Source organism: Apodemus sylvaticus, chromosome 2 (genome assembly GCF_947179515.1).
Source record: "Apodemus sylvaticus chromosome 2, mApoSyl1.1, whole genome shotgun sequence".
In the NCBI taxonomy this organism is placed as follows: domain Eukaryota; kingdom Metazoa; phylum Chordata; class Mammalia; order Rodentia; family Muridae; genus Apodemus; species Apodemus sylvaticus.
Window position 1 is genome coordinate 119,605,531 of NC_067473.1, and position 17,544 is coordinate 119,623,074.

The 17,544-nt window shown below is 49.6% G+C and overlaps 1 long non-coding RNA gene across 1 annotated transcript in view; it reads right to left on the reverse strand.

Annotated features, from left to right (window-relative positions):
* Positions 1-10,229: 10,229 nt before the first annotated feature.
* LOC127677535 (uncharacterized) overlaps positions 10,230-17,544 on the reverse strand; it is a 43,514-nt gene continuing 36,199 nt past the window's right edge. Inside the window, exon 3 of the long non-coding RNA XR_007976516.1 lies at positions 10,230-11,105. This is a non-coding gene — a long non-coding RNA (uncharacterized LOC127677535). The remainder of the gene's footprint in view (positions 11,106-17,544) is intronic.

Consider the following 17,544-nt stretch of genomic DNA (forward strand, 5'->3'; position numbering starts at 1 on the left):
GAGTCAAGAATAGAAGAAAGGTATTATGGATTTTCCCTCCTCAACTAAGGAAAGCCATTGAAGCCAGGTGTGTATTGGGGGTTTCCCGAATGGAGGCCTAGAGAGGCCATTGCATGAAGCTGAGAAGGTGAAGCCTGAATTAACTTGGAGACCCCAAAATGTTGGATATGCCAGAGCTGTGGGATACCTACTAAGGATAGTTGCTAACAGGGGTGGAACCATCCCAAGATAAAGAAGTACACTGGAGTCCACAAAGCTAAAAGGAGCTGAAGATCTGAGGGGTGCTTTGATATTAGACATGGAGATGCAGAGTTTGGAGTTTGCCCAGCTGGTTTTGGTCTTGCTTTTATCCAGTATTTCTTCATTATGTTATCTTTACTCCATTTTGGAATTGTAATGTACATCCTGTGCTATTTATGTTGGAAGTATGTGATCTGCCTTTTCATTTTGACTTTATAGGGAATTATAGTTAAGAAATTGCATGAGTCTCAGAAGAGACTTTGAACTTTGGACTTTTTTTTTAAAGATTTATTTATGTATTTATTTATCTCATTTATATAAGTACACTGTAGTTACGCTCAGACACACCAGAAGAGGGCATCAGATCCCATTCCTGATGGTTGTGAGCCACCATGTGGTTGCTGGGAATTGAACTCGGGACCTCTGGGAGAGCATCCAGTGCTTTTAACCACTTAATCATCTCTCCAGCACTCAAACTTTGAACTTTTAAACAAGTTTAAGACTGTTATAAACTATGGGGACTTTTAAAGTTGGACTAAATGCATTTTGCATTATGATATGACTATATACCTATGGAGCCTAGGAAGTAGAATGTGGTGATTTAAATAAAAATAACTCCCCTAGGCTCATAGGGAGTGACACTATTAGGAGGTGTGACCTCCTTGGAGTAGGTGCAGTCTTGTTGTAGGAAGTGTGTCTTTGGGGCAGGCTTTGAGTTCTCAGATGTTCAAGCTAGGTCCAGTGTGCCATTCTCTTCCTGCTGCCTGATGACCAGCTTTGGAACTCTCAGCTACCTCTCCAGCACCATGTCTGCCTGCATGCCACCAAGCTTCCCGCCATGATGATAATGGACTAAACCTCTGAACTGTAAGCCCCAGCTAAATATTTTCCTTTATAAGAGTTTCTGTGGGCTTCCTGTCCCAGCCGCCATTGGACAGTAGCAGCCAAGGCCCTGTGCTACCCCATGGCTATGTGCTTCAACAAGGGCCACAAGATGACAAAGAACATCAGGAAGCTGAGACACAGCCATTGCAGCGGGCATCTCATCAAGCACACCAAGTTCATGCAGGACATGATCCTGGAGTGGCACGCCATGGAGTTGCTCGGAGTGTCCAAGGACAAGTGCACTCAAGTTCATCAAGAAGAGGGTGGGCCCACACATCTTCACCAAGAGAATGCAAGAGAAGTTGAGCAATACGCTGGCAACCATAAGGAAGGAGGTGGTCAGGAAGGACTGGTGTACCCTCCCCCAATAAACAATCGTTCTGTTTTTGTTTCTGTTTTTTTTTTTTTTTTAAGTGTTGCTGTGGTAATGGCATCTCCTTCAGAACAATAAAATCCTAACTAAGACACCATCTTCAGGGTAAGACCCCATCCAGCTAACCTTCCAAACTTGTGAAAGCAAAAAGTCTAAGGAATGTTCTGCCCCTAAGAAACAACAAAGAAAATTTGTTGCAAACATAATTCAAGAGGTCCAAGGTCTACCTCAAGTTAGTAGTCAAACTTGGTAGCATAGTACACATGGTTCTGACATTAGAGTCACAAAATACATGAGATACTTGAGTAAAGGGGTTGCAGAATCTTTCCCCGTGGTTAAACTGCTGAGGTCATGTGTATAGTAGGGGAATCCCTTCATGGAGGCCCTGAGAGGCCATTACGTGAAGCTATGAAAGTAAAGCTTGGATTGCATTGGGATCCCAAGATATTAGAGGTAAGAAACCCATGGGATATCTGTCAAGTAGAGCTGCACACAGTGATTGGAGCCAGGCAGAGAGAGCGATGTATGTTGCAGATAGTGAAGCTGGAAGGACAGAGCCATCTGAACCTTTCACCATCAGCCAGGGAGCTAGAAGCTTTGAAGTTTGCCCTGCTGAGTTTCGAGCCTGCTATGGTCCAGTATTTCCTCACCATACTCAAATTCCTCCCCTTCTGCATTGGTCACATATATTCCATGCTGTAGTATGTTGAAAGTATGTAATTCACTTTTTGATTTTACAAGGGGTTATAATTAGGAGATTTGTCCTGAGCCTCAGAAGAGACTTTGAACTTTGAACATTTAAACAGTGTTGAGATGAAGGGGGGGGGGTGGCTTTTGATGCTAAACCGAGTGCATTTTGAAGTATGATATGACCAGGAGGAAATGTGGGTGGAATGTGGTGGTTCAAATAAGAGTGGCTCCCATAGGCTCATATATTTAATTATTTGGTTCCCAGTTGGTGGGATTGATTGGGAAGGATTAGGAGGTGTGATCTTGTTGGAGGTACATCACTGGGGGCAGGTTTTAGGAAAATAGTTCTCAACCTGTGGGTCATGACCCCTTTGGGAGTCAAACCACCTTTTCTCAAGGGATGCATGTCAGATATCCTATATATCACGCATCTGCATTCCAGTTCACAACAGTAGAAAAATTACAGTTATAAAGTAGCAACAGAATCATTTTATGTTTGGGGAATCACAACATCATGAGGAACTGTTGTATGAAAGGACCTTTGATTTGGAAAGGTTGAGAACCACTGCTTTAGGGTTTCAAAAGCTGCATGAGCTCCCTGCCTCCTATTTGTTGATTAAGAGGTGAACTCTCAGCTGTTCCGGCCTCCATGCCTTTGTGCCACCATCATGGACTCTAGCCTTCTGAAACCATAAGCTCGATTAAACTCTTGTTTTATAAGTTGCCTTAATAATGCTGTTTGTCACAACAATAGAAACGTAACTAAGACAAGCGGTAGGTGAGGGTCACTATGAGCAGCCTTGTGAAGACATAGGTGCACTATTTCTAGTCTTAGCTGCTGCCACTTACATCCAAATCTCCTGTGTAGGAAATCCTGAGTTTGTTTGGAACTTTCATTTATCTTGATGTAATGAACTTTCACACAATGTCTCCAGTTTTTTCTTTTTGTTCTTCAACATGCTCCACGCACTGATTCAACTTGAAAACTGTTTCATGCATTCTAGAGATTCCCAGCCTTATTATTTTATTATTGGACAATATGACAGACACTGGCTCTCTTTCTGGTCTGTTCTTTGTCATTCTTGAAAACCTTGCAAGTAGGCATGAAAAGCCTGGTGTCTCTGCTCCTCTCTCTCTCTCTCTGTCTCTGTCTCTGTCTCTGTCTCTCTCTCTCTCTCTCTCTCTCTCTCTCTCTCTCTCTCTCTCTCTCTCATTCTCTTATTCTGTGCTGCATGGCTCTGCAATGTGCTGAGCTATTAATCTGTTAAATGAAATATCATATACGCCATCCCACAAACCCCTTGGGGTTTTTCTCGTACCCTGTGCTTGTTATGGATGGAGTTTCTGATCTTTACATCTCCATATTCGACACATACACACAGAGATACACACAGGGTATGGGGGGGGGGGTGGAAGTTAATGATAGAGACTCTAGAAGATTCACAGGTTCTCTTTCTCAGGAAGAGGGATGGCATTAGCATCTCTACGCATTTGCTGGCCCTAGGTGTGCTTGGTGACTTGTTCACTCACCACCACCCTGGACAGAGATTTTCTTTGCCATGTGGTCCCCATATACTGTGTGCACATGGTCTTGGCTCCACCCAGTAATCCTCTTCTTATTCAGGTGAAACATCTATTTCTGTCAAATTGTTGAATATTTCTACTTTTTATATGTATTTAGCCCAGGAAGAGCAAGCTGAAGCTTCAATTTAGCACAGGAAAGGAGTTTTAGCATGCTTTCTCTAAAGAAACATACTTAGTAGGAGAGAAAGATATGGACTAATAAATAGCTAACTAGGTAGACAGATAGACAAACCATCGTGAGCTGCCATATGGGTCCAGATCCTCTGGAAGAGCAGAAAACTCTTAATTGCTGATCTATCTTTCTAGTTCATTAATTAAGGTTTTCTACTTAGCTATTCAGTGTAAAGCCATGCGAACAGTGTGCCTGGTCAAGTGTCCATCCCAGGAAGGCTGACATCCACAATATATCTGCTTACTGAATCCTGAAGGAAGACAAGTTCCTCTGGAAAGGTGATGGGCAACCTGTCTCTGTGCTGTCCATATTTTTTAAAAAGCTATTTGCCTGCATATATTTATCTTCCATTTAAACACCTACAGAAGCCTCTTGACTGCAATTAATTTTCTCTCTATTGAGGGGGATGTAAACTTGCCCAAATTAATTCATGATGAATGGATCTGTTTACCACAGTGGTCCCTCCCATTTGGCTTCGCAGTTAGTCAAAAGTGAAGACCCACAGAAGAAAAGTTGCTGAAGGCAGCCATCATTGAGAGCCCTTGTGACTCTTGGAGTTGCATTAAACTCCTGTGTGAAACCAGCCATTGTCAATGTTGTCCTTTCTTCCTCTTCAAGGAAACTCAAGCCACACCAAAGCTCAGCAGATGGAGTCCAAAGCAAGAGGAGCACATGCCCAGTACACAGAAGGCTCACTCCCGGTATCTTAGTTAGGGTTTTACTGCTGTGAACAGACACCATGACCAAGGCAACTCTTATAAGGACAACATTTAATTGGGACTAGCTTACAGGTTCAGAGGTTCAGTCCATTATCGAGGTGGGAGCATGGCAGCATCCAGGAAGACATGGTACAGGAGGAGCTGAGAGTTCTGAGGACAAATAGAAGACTGCCTTCCTGGATGCTAGAGTGAAGGTCTTAAAGCCCATGCCCACAGTGACACACCTACTCCAACAAGGTCACACCTCCTAATAATGCCACTCCCTGGGCCAAGCATAAACAAACCATCACACCCAGCAACTGTGTTGTTACCATATATTGGCGATAAGCCGTTGAAAGATGGTTTTATTTTTATGAGTCCCACTTTACACTCATCTTGACAACTTGTGCCTAATGACCAGCTCCTGGACTTCATGCTGTGCACATAAGTCCGCACTCTAGAATTTCTCCCAGAGATCTCCACGCATATGACTCTCTAGCTCTTACACTAACTTGCTGCAGGTTGGAAAGTTTAGAAAACTTGCTGGTGCTGGAGACAGAGGTTCTCTCTATGTACACCAAGGTCTGGGAGCAGGTTAGTTCTTTCCCATGATCCTCTGCTAGTCACTCCTGCTCACCTAGGGATTGTGCCTATCATGTGACAGGAAGGAACTTTCAAAGATGCACCTATCCCTGGCTTGGCAGAGCATGCCCAGATGGCAGAGGGATGGGTGCTTTGAGCATGTCCCTTCATTCTGTCTCCACTTGTCCTTCTCAGAAGGACCTTGGGTTTTCATGTGTCTTCTGAAGGTCAAGCTGTGTGTGCTGCCCTGCAAGGCCACACCTCATGGCTCTTTTCCTCTTGCCCATCTTGGTTTCAGAGGCGCTACTGAAGACCCTGCTTGGATCTGACAAGAACCTGGGCCTCCTTGACAGATCACACCGCTTGCTAGAATAGTCCAAGATGCTCCTGGACTGTCTGAGGCCTCCAGCACCAGCTAATCTTCTAAAAGGAGGAGGCCGGATCAGCAGACCTTGGCATCAGAGTAGCAGCTGGACTGGGACTGTTCAGGGTTCGCTGTGCTCAGTCACCATTGCTTTTTCCTGGGGCCAGTGGCTCTGGCACTCCTGTTCTGGGGAAGCCTGGAGGTGCTTCAGATGTTTTTGCTTAGGTTTTCAAAGAGGGGACTGCATTCAGAGAATGTCTGAGATAAACTATTGCCCAGGTGGCACAAACCACTGAGAGGCAGAGAAGAGAACAGCTCCGCAGAAGCTGGGTATCACCTGTTGTGCAGGCTACTGCCACCCTACTTGTATGAATGTCATGTGCCAAGGTCCCTTTGTGCCCCCATTCCTCTCTACAACCCCCCACACTCCCCATGCTTCTTCTTCTTCTTCTTCTTCTTCTTCTTCTTCTTCTTCTTCTTCTTCTTCTTCTTCTTCTTCTTCTTCTTTTGTTATTTTTGGTTTTTTCGAGACAGGGTTTCTCTGTATAGCACTGGCTGTCCTGGAACTTACTCTGTAGACCAGGCTGGCCTCGAACTCAGAAATCTGCCTGCCTCTGCCTCCCAGAGTGCTGGGATTACAGGTGTGTGCCACCACCGCCCGGCTCTCCCCATGCTTCTAAACACACAACCCACACTTGTCCACACACTCTCTCTGCCCCCCCCCACATCCTTTCCACATGCCTTCCATGTGCCTGGATCTCTCTTCCATCCTGCTTCTCCATGGGTTCAGATGTTCCTCCATCCTTCCCCATGCATGTGGAGAGATTGAGGCACAGCGAGGTGACGAACTTGGCATAGACTACCCAGCCCGGTAGGTGGCCTCCCACAGCATGGTCCCATCCACCCTACCCTCCTGCTTGGCCTCTTTGGCCATCAGAGGGATAGAGACACTGGTCCATCAGGCCTCCATGCCTCCATTAGGGGCACTGTCCCAGGCAGGCAGGAGAGTGTGGATCCTCACTGTCCTCCCAGACTATGGTTGTGTGATATTGGCAGCAGAGGTTGCAGCCCTGTTGTCCAGCCCCTTTCCAGACGCGGGTGTGTTTTATGGCTTAATTAAACAGAGAGGAGCATAATTGACGTGCAGCCCGCTGGGCGCTGCCGCTTCCTGGCTCTTCCCCCGTGACTCAGATGCCGAGTGTGGGCTAATAGATTTGCAACGCTGATCGCTGCTCCAGACCCACTTAGCGCGGCTCTGGGAAGCTCTCACCGCCCTGGGATTGAATTGAATTGCTTTTCATTTCTAACCACGACCCATAAATCCCTCACACATCAGCCCCCGCAGAGAAGCCTCCAGGCTCAGGTCTCTCTGCCCGCCCCAGCAGTTAGCGGGGCGGCTGCCTTATAGAAGAACCACTCTGGCACAGGGTCAGCTACATGTTCACGGGCTGGACAAGCATCAGCATAAGGCCAGCCAGACTGGAAACTGAAGGACCCGCCCACGGTCCTTGTGACAGGTGTGGCTTATGCTTCCCTGGCTCACTTTGGACTGAGATATCTTTCCCACTGTGGGGAAAATAAAAACAAAACAAGCAAACAACAAAATTGAAGCAATACCCACTCCACACCAGGGGCAGAAGAGCAAATGGGTCTAAAGGTGACTGACTGTTGGTGAAGCACCTCCAGCCTCACAGACATGCTTTAGGGACCGGGACCTTGGTTGTAAGACTGTAACAAGCTCCAGCCCACTGACAGCTGGCACGCCAATGGAGAGAAGTAGACAAGGCAGGATAGCACTGGCGAGACAAACAAAGACCCAGGCAAGTAAGAGCACAGGCTGTTTGCTAGGGGAGGACGGAAGCCTGAAGGATCAGTTGCAGCCAGAGGCCAGAGACAAGACACACAGGGTTAAGACTCAGATCAGTACTGCTAGAAAGAGACCCCAGGAACCAGCCAAGATCAGAAGGAGATGCACTGTGTGAGAAAGGAATGGGTTTCTTTGTCACTCCCAAATGCTAACAGGAGCACACAGGTTTTACAAAACCACCCAGAGCACTTCCTCATGCCTCCCCCAGCCCCGGCAGTCTCTCCACCACGCCACCACACCACTCACCGTCGACCTCACCCTCCTTTGTCATTCCTTTCTCCAAGGTGATGCTTCTCAGCAAACTCATGTTTCCTACATCCCAGCTCTAAACTAGGACCCAGGAGAACCTCGTCCCCTCCTGCAAACATCTCAGCAAGCAGGCATCAGACTTTAATTCTCCGTCATCTCCTGCAGAAAAACAGAGAGCATGAACTCCCCTCTTTGATTCTCATGCCCTAGCTGCCCTGCTTGGTGCATCCCCAGAACCCCCTCTCTCTCTATGCATCATCCTGGGGTGACATCAGTGTGGCCAGTGGGGTCCATTGCTAATGGGATCCAGGCTCTGTGCTTTGGTGTCTAGAGGCCAGGGTTCCAGGAATGTGGCATGTCCTCTCTGGGCCACAGTCGCCACTCATGGGGCAGCATGGATGACTGACAAGCAGCAGGGACTCCAAAAGTCTTTGTGATGAGGGACCCAACATGGGCAGTTCTGGGTGTGGTCATTCCTGACCACCTGACATTCCTTCCCAGAGTCTGCTTTGTCAGCACTGACATGTCACATGGACCTGGCTGGACAAGAGGCCCTGGTTTCATTCGTCCCTGGCTCAGCTCTGTGATGGGCATCTATATCCTGTGGCCCCACCTCTGCTGTTTAAGACAGATATCAGCAGGCTTCATCTTGCTCTGTGGCCAGCCATGCTGGCCACACACTAGAGCGTATCCTTGGCAGAGTGCCTGGTGCTCCTGCCTGTGGAAGGTGATCTCATCCCTAGGCAGTAACCATGGAAACAGGACTATGAGCAGCTATAGCTTGTGTGAAGATGAGGTCCCTCAATGCTCTTCACCTGAGCTGCCACTGACTCCCCAGCTCTGCGAGTTATCCCTTCTAGCGCCCTCGAAAGAAGGATGGCATCCACCCTCTCTTGGGGAGGTATCCTGACCCACCCCCAATACCTACCAATTTGCAGCCTCTGTTACCCACACAGGGGGTACTTTAAAAATTCTAAAGTGACTGTTTGTACGTTAGCCCGTTAACAAGTCACACCTTGCTTGCTCCTCAGAGAGGGTCAGGGATTTTTCCGAAGTTCATGGAAATTTTGAATTCAAGCCCTTGTCTCCTCTCTCCATCTCTCTAGGTCCAGGGCATTGTGGGGAAGGTAGGGAGAGACATCACTGGCCTGAAAGGTGGTAAGAGGGGTGATACCTGAAGCTAGGGTGGTCAGATGTGGGGCACAAGCTGCTGTAACTGAGACTAAAGCTATGTGTGCTCACACAAAGAGCCGAAACCAGAGGGAAGGACTCAGCCCGCTGGATGCGGAGCGAGAATCACTCACGGTCAAGAGTTAAGAACGGAAAGCACTTGCTCCGTGATGCTGAGCTCACTAGAGATCAATTTGAGGAGAGGGAAGAGAGGGGACTAGGAATTGCTACCTTGCACTGCAGACTCAATTACCGGAGACACAGTTGGTGTCAGTGTCCATATTTGGAAGCACGGATGCCCATCTCAAAACTGAAGAGACAGAGATGATGTAAAGCTAAGGCTGTAAAAATAGAGCTTCCTGACTACATGCTGTTTTTTAAGTGTGTGTGTGTGTGTGTGAACCAGAGGTTGGTGTAGGATGTTTTCCTTCACTTTATTTACTAAGACAGAGCTTGCTGATTGGTTAGTCTAGCTGGCCATTGCCCAGGGCATCCCCTATCTGCCAGGGTTATGGCAGCTCCAGCATAGCTGTGGGGTCTGGGGACTCAGGTTTCAGTCTTGACACTTCCACAGCAAGCACTTTGTCCACTAAGCCATCTTTCCAGCCTCTATATACCATTTTTAAAAGAATATAAAAACTGAAAACTAGCAGGACAATGCACAGATTTGCATCAGCAGAGACAATGGTCACCAGTGAGTCAGTAGCATTTTCCAAACAAAAGATCCCATAGGTTCTTAGGGCCTAGAGAATGTGCCCTGCCTGACCCTACCTCCAGGAACTGGGAGTCAAGTGCTGAATGCCATGCCAGTTTTATCTTGAGTGACCTCATGATGTGAGGAATTGAGTGGGTGTCAGCTCTGTGGCCGAACAGTGACTCTGGGTGCCCCGTGCTCAACGAGTCCTCGGTTGTGCTGTGGACTCTCACAGCACCTGCCAGCACATGTCCAGGGGGCAAGAAATCACGGAGCTCCCAGATCCAGTAATTCCACCCCGGGGAATTCTCCCTGCGCAAGCAAGGCAAAAAGGACTCGGGGAGAAAAAGCCTCAGGCAAGAATATACGGTGGAAGCACTTTTTAGCATTGATTACGGAAAATGTCAACTCCACACAAAAGTATAGAGACAGGAATAACGAGTGTGTGCCAGCCCCAGCTTGGAGGCAGCATCCACAGCCGCGTGCCTCCACCCCCAACACTCCCGTGCACATGATCCGGGTGGCAAGTGAGCCTCACACGTCATCGAACCATTTTATCATAAATATTTCAATTTGTGTCTCTGGCAGATAAGGAGTTTAAGACATCTAATCTCGGTATCATCACACTCAACAGAATTAATAATTCTTTAATATCGTTTAATTCTCAGCCTGTGTGCGAATTCCCAGATGTCTCCAGTGATCTCTTTGGAGTTGGTTCAGCAGCGGCGGCGGCCGTCGGAATGCAAACAAGGATTTGCGGTTGTTGCTGCTGCATTTCTTTCGGGCCTCTTCTTCCAGATCGGTTTTCATTCCCTTCCTCCCTTTCCCTTCATGGAAACATTTTAAAATAATGTCCTTAAAATGGAAAACAATCTCACATGTCCAATGCCAAGGACCACTTAGGCAGCGTATGGTCCCTTGGCCTGGGGAGCCCCAGCGTCCTGCTGTCCCTGGCAGTAAGGCCTAAATATAACCACGAGCAGCTGGCCGTGGGCTGCCTGGAACGGCTCTGGCCTGGCCTGGCTACCTGCCACCCGCGGTGCCTGGCCTGCTGGCTTGGCTGTGCCCTCGGCTGCCCTCCTTGGGATCTGGCAAGCCACTCATGGCATGTCAGACCTGGCCCTGAATCTTCAGTCAGGCAGCTGTGCACAGCAGCTGGAGCAGAGCCCACCAAGCTTCCCCGACGACAGCACTCAAGTGTTAAATCAGCGGCCAGGAGACCATTGAGCTCTCCGTGGGGGTAGAGAAAGATCACCCAGGACTGTACACACGGCTCTATGTAGGGGTAGAGAAAGATCACCCAGGACTGCCCACACTGGCACCTGAGAGCCTGGCGGGGGGAGTATCATAGGAGAAACAAAAAGTCCACCAAGCAAAGAATAAGACAGGTTCCTAAGAGAAAGCCAGCAGTCACCATGAGAGGAAGGAGAAAGTGGAGCACGTGTGATTTTTTTTTCCTGGATTGCTTTCAGTTGTACGTATGGTTATAGCGAACCTCTTCATCCATTGTTTATCCATCCATTCTAGCAGGGTCCACCTGTTGGAGAAAAGGAATGGCTACTGTGTATTATTCCCTGGGTTGCTATAGGAACACTCTCCTGCCAGAAGAAGTGGGAGGTACCAGCGGGAGGGAAGGTGTGCATGGACTCCCTCTGCCTTTCTTCTTCAGACCATAGGAGGTGGTTGGCTGGCAAGAAAGGAGGTTGACAAGCACCCTCAGGTGTCTTCAAAACTGTGAGCATTTCACTGATATGTTGTCCTTATTATTCAGGTGTGGTGAGAGCCACAGATCAGAGGACAGCCACTGAAGGGAAGATAGAAGGTCACGCTCCACCTTTCCTTCATAGTATTAGGGCCACAGAAGGAGGACAGGGCTGCACCAAGTAGGCCAGGGGCAGGGCTGTGGGCGTGAGCATTGCTGTGGCATCTGCAGAAAGGACAGGGGGTGGTGAGCAAGGGTGGGCAAAGGGCTAGTAGGACAGGGCCATCTCTGCTTGATGGTATCTAATGCTGGGTTTTTCAGGTGGTGGGGATCCAAGAACCCAGTGGAGGAAGGGCTGGGTGTGAGAGTGTAAATGAGGTTGTCTATGTAGAAAAGTCGTGGCCCTGCATGTTATTTCTAAACTCTGACTACAAAGAAGCGAGCCTTCCTCTCCCTGGGGATAGTAAGGCTCCTGATATCAAAGAGTAAGACTATGAAAGACCGCTTTCCTCATCTCAGGCCATCTGTCTAATCAGCAATTGCCTCAGCACAACTTCCTCAAGGAGACCTGTTCCTTCAATTGCCTCTGGCTTTCACCCAATACCCTAACCCTCTTGAACGTCACTGTTCCTTGTCTTCACACACTCCCGTTCATCTACCCCATCTGACCTCTGCCAGGGGAAGGCCTCCTTTCCAAAACTAGCTGACACAAAGTCTCTTGCCCCTCACGCTGTCTGCAGGGTGGCTGGCCCATGATGGACATAGCCCCAAACGAGCCTGACTGCTTCCTTTGCCTGGTTAGAACTCATAGAGCAAGAAATGATAGTAAAGATCCTGTAGAGATGGGGAAAACTAAGAAAGGAGGGAAGGAACAGGGTTTCCTGCCTTCTGTGAGGGACAAGTGCTGTGTGAGAACAGGAGAGATAGCAGAGCCCACTGGCATTAGGTTGTTTCCATAGCAGCAAGAGTTAAGGCACTCCTGTGAGAGATGGGGAAACTGAGCCAGGGGGTACGCAGGAGCTCACAAGTCCTCCAATGGTAAGAAATTTAGCGGTTTTATGTGGGCATAGTATATGTTATTTTTTAAATTTTAGTGAGTCATATGAGTGTCTCAGTTGCCCTTCTACTTCTGTGATAAGACACCATGACCAAGGCAACTTACAGAAGGGATTGTTTATTAGGTGTTTGCTTACAGTTTTAAAGGATAAGAGTCCATGGTGGGGCACATAGGAGCAAGCCGGCGACACTGGAGTAGCTGACACAGCTCCAACAAAACCACACCTCCTAATCCCTCTCAAACAGTTCCACCAGCTGGAAATCAAGCATTCCAGTACGTGAATCTATAGGAGACATTCTCACTCAAACCACCACATATGAGTTAGGGCTGTAAAGCCTTGTTTTATATCTATGGAAACCCTGCTCTGAGCCTGCCACCTCACTAACCCTGAGAAACTCAGGGTATAAAACAGATAGAGAAGCAGGCTCTGAGTGATAAACCAACAGCCACAGAGCTGGGAAGGGACAGGCTGAGGCTTGGATGGAAATCCTGCATGCTCCAAAATTCCCAGGTAATAAGGGGATATCTTACACAACAAATGGGCTGGCAACCCCCACCCAGGAGCTGGATCCCATCTGTCTGGTTCCTGCTACTCTTCAGGCCATGAGTAGTGTGTGCGTGTGTAAGAGCAGGTCTATCCATCTGACCCTTGTGTGAACGGCCAGCCTGGTCCAAATGGCCTGTGTACTGACCCCACCCAACCTGCAGTGAGCTCCCTACCCTCCTCTCCTCCCACACCTGACATCAGTCTGGAAATGATTGCTGCAATTACAGCCTGTCTTGCCAAGGTCTTGTTTGCAGAAGACCATTCTCTCCAGGGAACAAGGAATAGCTACAGCCCCCTCCCTTCTGTTCCAAGGCCACCAAGAGGTGCACTGCTGGGAAAGGTGGGCTTGGGAAAGGTTCTCCAGAAGGTAAAGGGCACTTTTGAAAGTTCAAAACATGCAAAGGGTCAGAGACTGCAGGGTTAGCTAGTGACTGATGCCCCTGGAGATTGCAATATCAGCATTTTCAGCACGGCTGGGTGGACAGCTCCACACCTCTCCCCTCCCCCATCCCCAGGCTCCACCCTATTGGCTCAAGAGAAGGAGCCAGCTACTGCAGCAAGGCCAACCCAAGATAGAGAATACCCCAGCCAGGGTACAATCTATCCCCTGGCGGTCCCGGATCTGTCCACCTGTCACAAAGCAGAATTTCCCTCTGGGCACAGACCCGCCCTTGTATTTTCTTAGCCAGTTGGTGCAGCCTCCCTACATTCCACCCAGTCCCTCCCCTCCCCCAGTTCAGTCTTCCCTTCTTCCCTTTTAAGGCATTAAGTACAGAGATATTAAAAGGGATTGTTCGGACCGGTTAATTAGCTTGGAAGAGGCCTCTGCAGTGGCCTGGGTCACAGACGTCCACCTCTCTTTATTAGCTGAATTGATGGAGACAGCAGGGCCCAGATGGGAATAAATTGAATCCGATGGAGAAGAGGCTTTTGCAGGAGCTATTAACAGGAAAAAGAGTGGGCCTCACACCTCACTCCCGTCTACTCTCTCCTACCACAACATGCTTGCAGATGTCCACTTGGGGCGGTGGGGGGGTCCCCCAAGTGAGTATCAGGTCCTAGGAGATTCCCAGGGATCCGTGCCACGGGGCAGCAGGGAACATCAGCCCAAGGAACGAGGAGTACCTCAATCAGCCCATGTTCCAGGTCCTACTCCAATTAAGGCACCAGAAGCCCTGAAGTCCAGGGACATAGCACCCCTCCCCTAAGCACGCCCTCAAATCTTTGTCTTTTCAGCATCGTGCTCTGGAGAAATCTGTCACCACAATTGGGGCTCCTAGGTGGCAAGAGACTTGTCGATGCTGCAGAGTCAGGAAGGGCCAAACAAGACACTTAGCAGCAGCCACTGGCCATGCTGTGGGCTACGGGTGACAGAGTGGCCCTCATGTGGCAGCCCATTGAGTGGTCACTGATGCCATCTGAGCTGCAAGAAGAAAACTGCTCATGGTAGCTCCGAAGCTCGACCAGAATCCTCAGCAGGTTGGGCAGCTGGCAGGACACAGTATCTGGGTCCATCATTTTAGCTCCAGACAAGGCCCATGCAGGCCTCTGATCGGGTGAGCCAGGATGGAGCTCAGCACAGTAAGTCACAACCACACGGATGACAGGCACTCACCCCAACTTTTCTGCAGCCACGCCCACTCCTTTCAGGTTCCTGTCTCAGTATTGCCTGCTGGTCACTCAATTCTATATCCTATTCAGGGGGACCCCTGAGGTCACATCCCTTTGGGACAGTGCTGTTCACAGAACATTGGCCTCGGGCTGCAGGAGGCCCTGACTATCAGCCAGCTCGTGTGGCAGGGACTGTTGTCACAATCTAAATACTGAACACATTATAGACCTTCGTTCTCCCTTCACAAGGAGAACCGACTTGTCACTGCTCACTGGGTGGGAACCTGAGGAGCAAAGGTGTGCCTAAGTAAATGGTGTCCCCGAGGCCACAGCTACCAGCTGCCACCTAGAATCTGCCTCCTTCCTTCTTAGCTCTGGGGACAGAATGCAGGAAATGTCAGTTAAGAGAGTGGGACATAGCCAGTATAACTCCCCAAGACCCTGGAAAGGTACAAAGTATCCTTGAATCTCTGACCCACAGCAGAGGATCCAAGAGTGCCGAAAGCCCCACCCCCGCCTGCCCCTAGCATCCATTGTACCTCTGTTCTTATCTCTACCCCTGAGCCTCTAGACCTGTGCCCTTTCACACACTGTCCCCTGCTCTGCTTTCTCCTAGTTTATTACAGTGAATTTGTACTCAACTCACAAGGTTCAGTTCTGCCTACGCGCAGATAGTCCACCACTTCTTCCTGAAAGTGGGCTCTGCCTTCCAGGGCTGGGACTTAAAATGCTGGACTCATAGCCTCCTGATTCCTCTGGCAGTGGATGGGACGTGGCTGAGCTTAGAGGTGTGGGGCAGGGGTCCTGGTTGGGGGGTGGGGGGTTCTTGTCGTGAGAACAAATGGTTCTCCATGATTCTTTGCCAGGTGCAGGCATGTATGAATAGTAAGGGGCCCCCAAGTATGCCTTGGATGAGCCAACTTGAATTCTTGCTTTTCTCCATTTCCCACCTCCCTGGAGACCTCAAAGGATAACCTCTCAACTCCTCAGTCGCAGATGTGCAAAAATCCAGGAGATTCTGGGGGAGTCAATGCAATGGGGGGTACCTCCTTGACTTCTAGTATTTTCCAACTCCAGCTGGTACCCTTGCTGGTAAGAGAAAGCCATCCTGTCATTCAGGCATCCTGAGCTCTCTCCAGGGCAGCATCTGCACTGGAAGTTGCAGGGGAGCCTGGTGGGGGTCAGCCAGTGGGGTTCCTCTTCCACATAACATGAGCTTGGAGCTCATACAGAGCCTGGCTCTTAAGAGAAGCATTTTCCTGGAGTGTTTATTGACCACCTGCGAACCAGCCACAGAGCCTACGCCCGCCTTACACACAGAGTCAGCCACTGCCTTTAGCGGACATGCTAGCTCCCTTCTGGCAGAGGGCAGCTGAGCAGCCAGGGCAGAGGATCTGGCTTGGTGGGCAGCCCTTGGATAGCTCCCCACCTCCCTCCAGGACCTGATTTCCTCCGTCAAGGAAGAATTTTGCATGCCTTGGTTGAGCTAAAGAAATGGCATTAATACAGCTCTGCAGTGAGCCAAGTGCACAGACCCATGGATGGCGCCCACGAGAGCCTCTGCCTGGGCTGCAGGAGCCACTGGGCTGGAGGGTGCCCTTCCTCATCCTGCTCCAGGATGTTGGGCTTCCTGGGCTTCAGCCTGCTCTGGCTAAACCAGCATGGATCAGCTCATCCTAATGGCTCCTTTCCAGAAGACAGGGCTGGAATGGGGAGTGGGGTGGCAAAGTCCAGGTGGCCACTCTTAAATCCTTAACCTTGTGGCTCGCTCCAACCCTGACTGTATAACCCTCTAAGCCACCTCGTGGTGGCTCTGTGCTTCCCTGGGACAAAAGAACACCCCCCCCCCAGAGGCAACTCATGTGCCCGCCCCAAGAGAATGCAGCTGTGCTGGGCGTTCAGACAGAGGGGCCACTTGCCTCGGCAGTGATTAATGTGTAGGTGCGCACGCCCCGCAGGGACTCGTGGCAGAGACAATGCCCCTGACAGAATCAAGTCACACAAGAATACACAGGTCCGATTCCATTTGCATGATGCTTTTTAAGAGAAGCAGCAAGCCCAAACGGTTCATGGGGGTTGGGGGAGGGGGTTGGGAGGCAGCTGCACACCACCAGCACTGGCCAGAAAAAAACGGCCTTGACAGTGAAGGAGATGGAACATGGGGTTGGGGGAGCCGTGGGAGTCAGACATGTTCTCCCGTTTCAGAGTCTCTTAATTCTTTCTCAACCCCAAAACATACAGCTCAAGCTTCAGAATGGGTCAAGTATTTGACAATAATGCTTTTTAAATAAGGGGGGGGAATTGAATGCTGGGGTCAGTTTTAAGAGAATTAATGGAAGGGAGAGAGTTGGGGAGAGACCGAGCCTGAGACCTGGGAAGGCACACATATGCCCCCTTGGTCCCACACTCATCTCCTCAAATGTGCTTACACACTGTCAGATGATGTTCACACTTACACACTCTCAGATGATGTTTACACTTGCACTCACACACAAAGGCCGCCGCAGCCGCAGCAGGTCATCTGATCGCTTCCTTTTCTCAGCCTGCCCTCAGACATGTGTTGCTGTTTCAAGCTGTCCCTGCGTGCTCTTGGCCCTTCTTGACCTAGCAAAGCCACTAGTAGCCCCTCTAGCCCCTGTGCCAGGGGTGCCTCCTGTACCCCACCTGCACCAGCTGCACTGTGTCTGTCTTCTCAGGGCCACCTGCCCCACTGGCTGCCCCGCTGCTGCCAGCTTGGCCCGCGTGAAGCTTCTGTGCCATCTCCCTTTTCCTGTGTGAAACCCTGTCACTGACACTGGGCAGTGTCCCACGCAGCCACGTCCAGGGTCCCCCACTCATCACTCCTAGCAGTATTTAAAGAATGCCAATGACAGACAAGAGGACAATGCTTCCGCAATGTTCTTCTTCCCTTTCTGTGGCTGTGATAAAATACCGGTCAGAGCAAGTCGGCCAGCTCACAACTCCCATGGCACAGTGTACATCAAAGAAAGGAACCAAAGCAGACACCATGAAGAAACTCAGCTTGTTGGCTTGCTTAACGGCTCATATTCAGTTAGCTT